The 10622-nt window shown below is 32.9% G+C and overlaps 1 pseudogene; it reads left to right on the forward strand.

Moving 5' to 3' along the window:
- Positions 1-7362: 7362 nt before the first annotated feature.
- Positions 7363-7942, forward strand: LOC140514713 (small ribosomal subunit protein eS7-like; annotated as a pseudogene).
- Positions 7943-10622: the final 2680 nt, after the last annotated feature.

The raw sequence follows: 10622 nt of genomic DNA on the forward strand, positions 1-10622 counted from the left end.
TCTGTGTATTTTCTCCAGATTCCTTTCAAATTGTCCTCAATTTCATCATTTTCTAAAACCGTCCTGCTCTTTCCTGTCTACATATCTGTTTATAAACATTCTATTTCAGATGACTCCCTACCTCTATCCAACTTCCATTGATCTTTTCAGACTTAAGTGAAATCTTATTGCTTCCATGAAGCTTTCCCTTAACATCCCACCTATTACTTTGTATTATTAATTATGTGTTCATGTATTTTATACTATCTTTTTATAAATTGTCTCACTAGCCAGACAGCAAGCTCCCGGTGGGAAAGAATTCTGCATTAGATTTCCTTTTTATCTCCCACAGTACATAGAACTAAGGAGTTGTGTTTTTGTTCAATTCATGTTAATGAAAGGTAGAGATATCATTTGGATGGTAGCACCATGTTTCTTTTCTACTAGAGTAATATAAAAATGTATTCAAAATGATAATGAGTCACCTCATTTAGGTAGCATTATTTTCTGTAAAATAGGTAATTTCCTGTCATCTAAATGAAATTATTAAAGATAAATGTCTGCCAAATCCCTAAACAGATGAACACATTTCTTTATAATGCTATTTTCAAAGTAACTTTGTCTGTACCTTTGATGATTTTTTTATAAGAGATTTTTCTTTATTACTTTTTTTGGTGCTTTAGAATGAAAAAAAGGGACAGAAGTTCAAAGCATGGCCACTCACACCCAAACACTTGGACTCTATGTACTATGTCTGAAGAAACAAAACAATTACCATGTCATGATCTAAAAATGAAAATAGCTAGATTTCCATGGAGTATCCTACTGTTAGCAATATTTCACTTAGGGAAAGGAAATCATGAGAAACAAAAACTACATTTGCTTTATTACCAGTTTGAATGTGGTCCACCAAAATTTAATGTTTACACCCCTGGGTAATGCATTTCAAAAAACAGTGACAGATAGCAGTGCAGTGGTCATAGACAGGAGGTAGGACATCCATGGTTAGATATAATAAGTACATGAATGTAAGTACATGAATTGCCTTTGAGAATACCAACTCTTCTTGCTCCCAATCTTCTTCGAGCCTGTGGAAAAGGGTGCTTATTAGTGGGCATAGAGATGACATAGAAAGGGAAAATCTGAAGTCAAGCATAGTCTAAAATGTGGGGGAAATTAGCAAAAATATAGACTGTGGAGAAGGAAATGTGATGTTTTCAGGACAATAAAAAAATTGAATGTAGGTCTATTTTTGAGCGTTTTAGAAATTTTAAACTGAAGTATGACATACAAGTTCACTCTCATAAACTTTTTCTTGTAGAGATTTTCTGAAACCTCTACCCCCTTCAGAAGGCAGAAAGGATTGTGGTTGATTTGTTTTGGATCCACCCTAAAATAATAGACCAAAGCATAATCTAATCATGGCAAATTTATCACTGAGCTCTGAGCTACTGTGTGATCTGATTTTCTATTCAATTTACTTAAACCAATATTTTTTAATCACCTACTGTATATAGATTGTTAGAACTATAAAGACAAAAAAGCCCCCCAAAATTACATAATGCTTGACCTAAAGGAGCTTACAATCTATGAAAGGGTCCAGATGTTACACATCAAAGCAAATTGAATACAGTTCAAGGAAGTAAAAATCAGTAGCCATTTTAGGGATCAAGTCATGAAGGAAATGCTCCTGATCAACCCATTGATTAATTACTAAGTACTGTGTTCCACCCAAACATATTTCAGGCACTCTGCTAGGCAATGTAGATGCAAATACAGCGAATGCAAGAAACCCTACTCTAAAAGAGTTTATATTCCAATCCAAGAAACCATAAGATTTATCAAAATAAATGCTGAATAAATGAGAAGAAAATAATTTCAAGGTAATCTGAGAGAAAGAACACCAGCAGTACTGATCGATGATAATAATTGATGGTGGTATGAATGAAGAGAGAGTCTATTCCAGAGAGATGACTTGTTCAAATGCAGGAACAGATAACAGAGGTGAAAGAGGAACTAGTCCATATAACCCCATTTAGTTTGAAGAAGGGATTATCCCAAATGAGATTTGAAATTTAGATTACAGCTATATTGTGGAGGGTTTTATGTGATGGAAGGGTAGTGACCATTAGGCAGTAGATCTACTTTGTAATATATCAGATAAATCTTGTTTATTTTTTTCAGTTTTATAATACTAGTAAATTAGGAGAATTCCATGTGCAGTGTTGGTGTTCATTAAAGTATCTGGCAAAGTTTCTCTCATGCAACACTTAGGAAGAATATGAAAAAAGAAATTCATCTAAATAATACTAGAGTTATATTGATTCAAAACTGATGGAATGATTGTATCCAAAGACTTATCACAAATGGATTAGTGTCTATTTGAAGCAAAATTGTGTGTGTGTCTGTGTCTGTGCATGTGTGTGTGTGTGTGTGTGTGCGTGCACATGGGTGAGTGTCTTAGAGATTTGTCTTTGACATGTTCTTTTCAAAATTTTCATGAGTTCCTTGGATAAAGGTGCATATTACATATTAACATATTTTAAGAAGGCATAAAACCCACAGGGAAAGCTAACATATTGCATGGATGGCAGATATAGGATACAAAAAGACTAAACATTTAATAGGTATAATTTTGCATTTTAAATTTGAATGAAAATAAGTTAAGATGGATGAGTGCAGCCATGATGCTTGAATAAAAGTAGGAACTCAGCTGAGTTCTTTTAAATTTCTTTCCAAATAGCCTTAAAATAATGCCTCAAAATGAATTCTGGAGAGGCAGAATGAACAAAAGTACAGGGTAAAACAGTACGCTAATTCAAGACAACTTAGAAAGACAGCAATAATGTTCTGTCTCATTGGAGTGAGAAGAAAATGAGATCAAGGGAGCTACATGTAACTCTTAAAAGAAAATGTGAATTGATCTCAGATCATGGAAAGTTCAGAAAGGATTTTATGTCCTATAAAAGAGGTAGAAAAAAGATGGGAGGGAGGAATGAAAGTGATGCAAAAAAAGGGTGAAAGCCATGGAAAAGGAGGCACAAAACACTTTGAAAAAAATACCCTTTAAAACAGAATAGGTAAAATGTTAAAACAGGGACAAAAACTCACTGAGTAGACGAATCACTTAAGAAGGAAAACTGGTCATGAAAAAAAAATAAATACAAATATTCACTGAAGAAAAGAACAAATTTAAAAGTAGGATTGACCAAGTGGAAAAGATTCACTGAAAAAAATCCTTAATAATTAGAATTGGTGAAGTGCAAGCTAATGATTCCATAAAACATAAAGAAAAAAATAAAACAAAATTGAAAGAATGAAAAAAATATTTAAAAAGTGAAATATCTCACTGGAAAAATAACTAATCTGGAAAATAGTTTGATGACAAACAACTTAAAAGTTATCATGCTACCTGAAAGCCACAATTAAAAAAAATCCTCGACGTCATATTTGAAGAAGTTACAAGGAAAAAATGTAGTGATAACCAAGAACTAGGGGTAAAACAAAAATTGAAAGACTCCATCAAAAACTTCCTGAAAGGTATCCGAAAATGGAAACTCCCAGGAATATTTTAACCAAATTCGAGAATTCTAAGGTCAAGAAGAAAATATTCCAGGCAACCAGAAAGAAACAAATGAAATATTATGGAGCCAGAGTTAAGATAACATAAGATTTAGCAGCTTGTACATTAAAATATCAGAGGATTTGGATTATGATATTCTACAAATCAAAGAGGTTAGTTACAACCAAAAATCACCTGCTCAATTAAACCGAAAATAATATTTCAAGGGGAAAAGAATGGATATTTAATGACATAGAAGACTTTCAAGCTTTCCTGATGAAAAGACCAAAGTTGAATAGAAAATTTTGCATTCAAATAAAAGACTCATGAGAAGCATTAAAAAAAGGTAAATGGAAAAGAGAAATCATAATGGCTTGAATAAGGTTAAACTATTCACATCCTACATGGGAATGATACTTGTAACTCCTAAAATCATCTCACTATTAGAGCAGTTAGAAGGATAGACAGAAGTCATGGATAAGAGTTGACTATGACGAAATGATATCCAAAAAAAAAATAAATAAATAAAATTAATCGATGAAGAAAAGGAATGCATTGGGAGAAGGGAGAGGTAGAAGGAAGTAAATAATCTTACAAAAAGAAGAGTGAATTGGAAGGCAAAATGGGGGTTGGCAGTCAATGCTCAAACCTTACCCTCATTGGAATTGACTAAAGAGTCAATAATATACACTCAGCTATGTATTGAAAAATGAAAGAGCAAAGGAATAGTAGAAGAAGGGAATGTGATTGGAAGAAAAAATATATATTGTGGGAGGTCATGGTCATAATCAAAACACATTTGAAGAGGGACAAAGTGGAGAGAGAGAGAGAGAGAGAGAGAGAGAGAGAGAGAGAGAGAGAGAGAGAGAGAGAGAGAGAGAGAGAGAGAGAGAGAGAATCAATAAATACAGGGAAAAGTATGAGGAAAGGAAGTAAAAATTAATCAAAATTGTGAATGTTAATGGGATGAGTTTATCCATAAAACATGAGCAGACAGCAGAGTAAATTTAAAAAAAGAACAAAATTCTACAATATGTTGTTTACAAGGACATTAAAATAGAGATACATACACAAGGAAGAAAATAAAAGACAGGAGAATATTATTAATTTCCAACTGTAGTAAAAAAAATATCATGTATGGCAATCATCATCTCAGATAAAGCAAAAGCAAATATAGATCTAATTTCAAAAGATAAATGGAGAAGTTATATTTTATAAGCTGCCATAGACAATAAAGGATTATCAATATTAAACACATATGCACCAAATAATATTATATACAAATACATGAAGAAAATTTAAAAGAAGTTACAAAAGGAAATAGACAATAAAGCCCTACTATTGTGGAAACCCAACTGGACCTTTTCAGAATTTTATATCAACATCTATATCTAGACTTAGCTCTAGACATACACACACATGTATACACACACACACATATATATATACATATATATGTATACACATATATAAATATTTATATAGATACACATACGTATATATTATATACATACACACACATGCACACATAAATATACATATATGTGCATGTGTATACATGTATATGTATGCACATACATATATATATCATAAAATACATACGAAAAAAATAAGGAAATGAATGTAATTTTAAAAAACTTTGATATTATAAAGCTCTGAAGAAAATTGAATGGAAATAAAAAAGAATATACCTTTTCCTCAACATTATATGGCACCTACAAAACTTTACCATGTATTAAGCCATAAAAACCTTAAAACTAAATGCAGATAAAGCAAAAATATTAGATGAATCCTTCTTAGATCAAAATGCAATCAAAATTATATTCAGTAAAGGACCATGGAAACAATAAAAATAAATTAATTCCTAATCCTAAAGAATGAATGGGTCAAAGAAAAATTAGAAACAATGAATAATTTCATTAAAAAGAAGGACAACAATGAAACAACATGTCACTATTAATGGGATGCAGACAAAGTAATAGTTGGGGAAAATTTTTTTACGTCTAAATGCTTACATAAAATACACAAAGAGTAGAATAATGAATTGGATATGCAACTAAAAAAAAAAAAAACTAGAAAAAGAACTAGTGAAAAATTCCCAGTTAAACACCAAAGAGGAAATCTTGAAAAGGAAAGGAGAGTTTACTAATATTGAAAAAAAGAAAACCATTGAAATAATAAGTATAACTCGGAGCTGTTTTTATTAGAAAAAGCACAATAGATAAACAATAGAATTATTTTATTAAAATAATAAGATAAAGAAATTAATAGCATAAAAATGAAAAGGTATGTTCATAACCAATACTGAAGATTTTAAAGCAATTATTAGGAGATATTTTGCTTAATTATATATTAATAAACACAAAAATTTAAGTTAAATGTATATATGTATATACATGAACATACATATATGTATATATGTACTATATATGTATATATGTAATATATATACATATATCTCCAATTAATAAAAGTTAAAATAAAATACCTAAATAATCCTATCTAAGATCAAGAAATTTAATAAGCTAACAATGAACTCCCTAAGAAAAAAATCCTTAGTATCAGGTAGATTTAAAGTAATTTCTACCAAACACTTTAAGGGCTATTAATTTTAATGATATATGTTATTTCAAAAATAGGCAAAGAAGGAATCCTGCAAAATTTCTTTTATCACACAGCTATGGTGCTGATAAATAAGCTAGAAAGAGGAAAAACAGGAATAGAGCAATTTCCAAAGTGAATATTGATGCAACAAAAATAAACCAAATACTAGTACAGAGATTGTAGCAATGTTTCACATAATTTATAAACTATGACTAGTTGAAACGTCTACCAGGAATGCAGGGATGGTTCAATATTTGGAAAACTCTGAGCAGAATTGACTGTATAAATATCATCAGCAGAAATCATATGATTATCTCAATGACGCAGAAAAGTTTTTGTCAAAATAAAACACCCATTCCCATGGAAAAAAAAAAAAAAAACACCAGAAAGGTCAGGAACAAATTAATCCGCCTTTAAAATTATAAGTAGTATCTGTCCATAACATTAGCAAGCATTAACTGTAATGAGAATAAACTAAAAATATTCTCAGTAATAAAAAATGTTAAAGTATGGATTCCCAGTATCACCAATATTATTTAATATTATGCCAGAAATGTTAGCTAAACATTAAGAAAAGAAAAAGAAATGAAGGAATTACAGTAGGCAACAAGAAAATAAAAGTCAGTCTTTGCAAATGACATGGTGATATACTTAAAGAAATAACTAAATACTACCTGAAGTCATCAAACACTTTAGCAAAGTTGTAGGACCTAAAATAAATCCACATAAACCATCACCATTTCTGTATATTATCAATAGGAACAAAGGAGAAAGAGAAATCTCACTTAGGGAAACTGTAGACAACATAAAATACTTGGGAATATGCCTGTCAAGACAAACCCAGGAATATATGAACACAAATACAAAACACTTTATAGATAAATAAAGTCAAATCTAAGGAATTAGAAAAAAATATTGTTAATGGATGGGCTGAACAAATATAAAAAAATGAAAATTCTGCTTAAACTCATTTACTTATTCAGTGCCATACCAATAAAACTTCCAAAAATATTTTATAGAGCTAGAAAAACTAGTAACACAATTGATTTGGAGGTCAAAAATATCAAAGGAATGAATGAACCAATAATAATGTGAAGCAAGGTTGCCTAACTGTACCAGATCTCTAACTGTATTATAAAGCAGTAATCATCAAACCAATTTGTTACTGGCTAAGAAATAGTCACTCTTCTTAGGCAGGTGCTCATCAAGGCTGTGCCATGTTCAGCTCCAGTGCCAAGATTGTGAAGTCCAATGGATAGAAGTTAGACAAGTTCAAGTCTGGCATTTCACAGCCTCTATTGAAATTGGAGACAAACTCTGACTTAAAGGCTCAGTTAAGAAAGCAGAATATCACAACAGTTAAGGAAATTGAAGTTGGTGGTGGCAGAAAAGCTGTCATTATTTTTGTTCCAGTTCCTCAGCTAAAAACTTTTCGGAAGATCTAAGTATGGCTACTTGTGAATTGGAGAAAATATTCAGTGGCAAACACGTGGTCTTTAGTGATCAGAGGAGAATTCTTCCTAAGCTCACAAGAGAAAGTCATAGAAAACATAAGCAAAAGTGTCCCAGGAGCTCTTGACTGCTGTACATGATGCAATCCTTGAAGACCTTTTCTTTCCAAGTGAAATTGTTGGCAAGAGAATCCATGTGAAACTAGATGGAAGCAAACTCACAAAGGTTTATTTGAATAAGGTATAGCAGAACAATGTGGAGCACAAGGCAGAAATGTTTTCTGGCGTTTATAAGAAGCTGACAGGCAAAGATGTTATTTATGAATTCCAAGAATTCCAACAGTAAATGCAGAAATGATTAAATAAAAGTCCGCTGTTCATAAAAAACTAAAATAATAGAGTGATGGATCCATGGAATAGATTAAATACATAATCCACAATAGTATATTGCCTTCATAAACTTATATAATAAACAAAAAGATCCAAGGTTTTGGGGTAAAAATTCAACATTTGACAAAAAATTGCTCTCACATCATATACCCAGATAAGGTCAAAATGTCCCCATGATTTAGACATAAAGTGTGAAACCATAAGCAAAATAGGGCAGCATGTAATAGTTTACTCTAAATCTCTGGAAAAGGAAAGAATTAGAGAGAATTATGAGAAGTAAAATGTATGTTTTCAATTATATTAAATTAAAAAGGTTTGCACAAGTAAAACCAATGCAGTCAAAATTAGAAGAACAGAAATCTGAGCTATCTTTTATAGGCAGTGTCTCTGATAAAGGACTAATCTCTCAAATTTAGAGAAAACTGAGTGAAATTTATAAGAATACAAGTCATTCCCCATAGATAAAGGTGATTATGCAAGATCAGACCTTTTTCAGATGAAGAAATTAAAGACTTCTATAGACATATGAATACATGCTCTAAATCACTATTGTTTAGAGAAATAAAATGACGTCTTTGTCAGAGACTCTTGCTATAAGGGTTGTGTCCTATCTCTCTGCTTTCCTTCTAATAATGGTTGCTTTGGTTTTGTTTATACAAAATCTTTTTAATTTAATATAATCATAATTGTCAATTTTACATTTTGCAATATTCTCTATTTCTTGTTTGGTCTTAAATTCTTCCATTCACCATAGGTCTGACAGGTAGACTCTTCCTTGCTCTTCTAATTTCTTTATGGCATCATCCTTTATGTTTAATCATGCCAAATATCTGTTGTATCTAACTTTTCTAATATTCTATTTACTTCCTTAGTTTCTTTCTTGTTTGTATGTGGTTGGATTTATTGAGATCTGTGAGGGGGCAGTTGAGGTCTCCCATTAGAATAGTTTTGCTGTCCATTCCCATAACTCACTAGACTTCTTTCAGAATTTGGATGATAAACCACTTAGTGCATTTATGTTTAGCACTGATACTGCTTCATTGTCTGTGGTATCTTTTAACAATATCTAGTTTCATTTCTTATTTCTTTTAATTAAATCTAATCTATTTTTGCTTTTACTTTGAGATGAGAATTGCTACAATTGCTATTGTTTTTTCTTTTATTTCAGCTGAAGCCTAATAGATTCTGCTCCAGCCCCTTACCTTTACTCTGAGTGTGTATCTGTTTCAAGTGTGTTTCTTGCAAACAACATATTGTAGGATTCTGATTTTTTGATCCACTCTGCTATTCACCTCCATTTTATGAGAGTTCATCCCATTCATATTACACCTGTGATTACTACCTGTGTATTTCCCTGCATCCCATTTCTCCTTTTTCTCTAACCTCTCTTTTTTTTTATCCTTTCCTTTCTAATCAGTGATTTACTTCTGTTTATCACCTCCCCTCCTTTGTCCTCCCTTCTGTCAGTCTCCCCCCGCTTCCCATTTATTTGATCTCCTCCTCTCCTATCTCTACGTCAGGCAAGATAGATTTCTATATTCAACTGATTTTGTATATTGTTCCCTCTTTGAGCCAATAATTATGAGAGCAGGTGGGTGTAGGGCATGTTCAGAGAGGACTAGTACATTGATGCGATGACTGCCAAGGTTTTCTTGGGACTCTTTCCACCTTTGGGGTTCACCTGTTCCACCTAACTCTCACCTGTGGCTCCAAGAAGCTGCAGCATGCTCAGCGGCCACACCCTGGTAAGCCATTTTGGCAGAAGGGCCAAACCAGCTTGAGGGGTCTCAAATCCATTGTTACATTAGAGGGGTGTCTACCCCAAGCACATGAAGACTTCCTTTGGTGGAATGGGTGAATGAGAACAATTTTTTCCAGTGGTCATGAAGGCAGCTGAAGCAGGCAATATGCAGCACTTAGAGCTTGGTTAGACACCAAAGACACCAAGGTCATCCACTGCAATTCAAGTCATCGTCAGCCATCTTGACTCTGTCTTGCCACTGGACTATGATGGATCTGGAGAAGAGAGAGAGGTTGACAACTTTGTGCAACTCTGCCTCACTTAAATCCAGTTTATGTGTGAATCAAAAAATGTTACCCATACCTTTTAACTATTATGCCTCAAAGTCCCGTGGCAACAGGCAAGTGATGAAGCAGCAGGTGTGAATACACTGGGAGCTGTAGTCACAATCCTTCACACAGGTGGTCTAGAACATAGGGTCATTTCTTACTGGAAGCAGCAGTGGGATACAGTAGCCCCCTGGGTATCTGAGTAGCCTTTTAAGGATAATAGTTCTCAAATCCTGGTGTGAGGAAGGAGCTAGAAATGGTGCCCTAGTCATTGTCTGCTTACCCAACCCTGGCCTGATTACTGCAGTATGTGGGAAATTCCACTATGTGATCAAAACACATACAAAAAAATGTACAAAAACATCTGCAAAGACGATTCCACTCACCACGAGCACATGGAACATGCACACACTTATAGACAACACAAAATCCAATAGACCTGAAAGACAAATTGTTCTTGTTACAAGACAACTCAACAGGTATCACATCCAAATAGCAGTCCTGAGTGAAATAAGGTTGGCAAAAGAAGGCCACTTACTGAAGTTGGAGCTGGATATATATTATTT

This window comes from Notamacropus eugenii, chromosome 7 (assembly GCF_028372415.1).
Source record: "Notamacropus eugenii isolate mMacEug1 chromosome 7, mMacEug1.pri_v2, whole genome shotgun sequence".
In the NCBI taxonomy this organism is placed as follows: Eukaryota; Metazoa; Chordata; class Mammalia; order Diprotodontia; family Macropodidae; genus Notamacropus; species Notamacropus eugenii.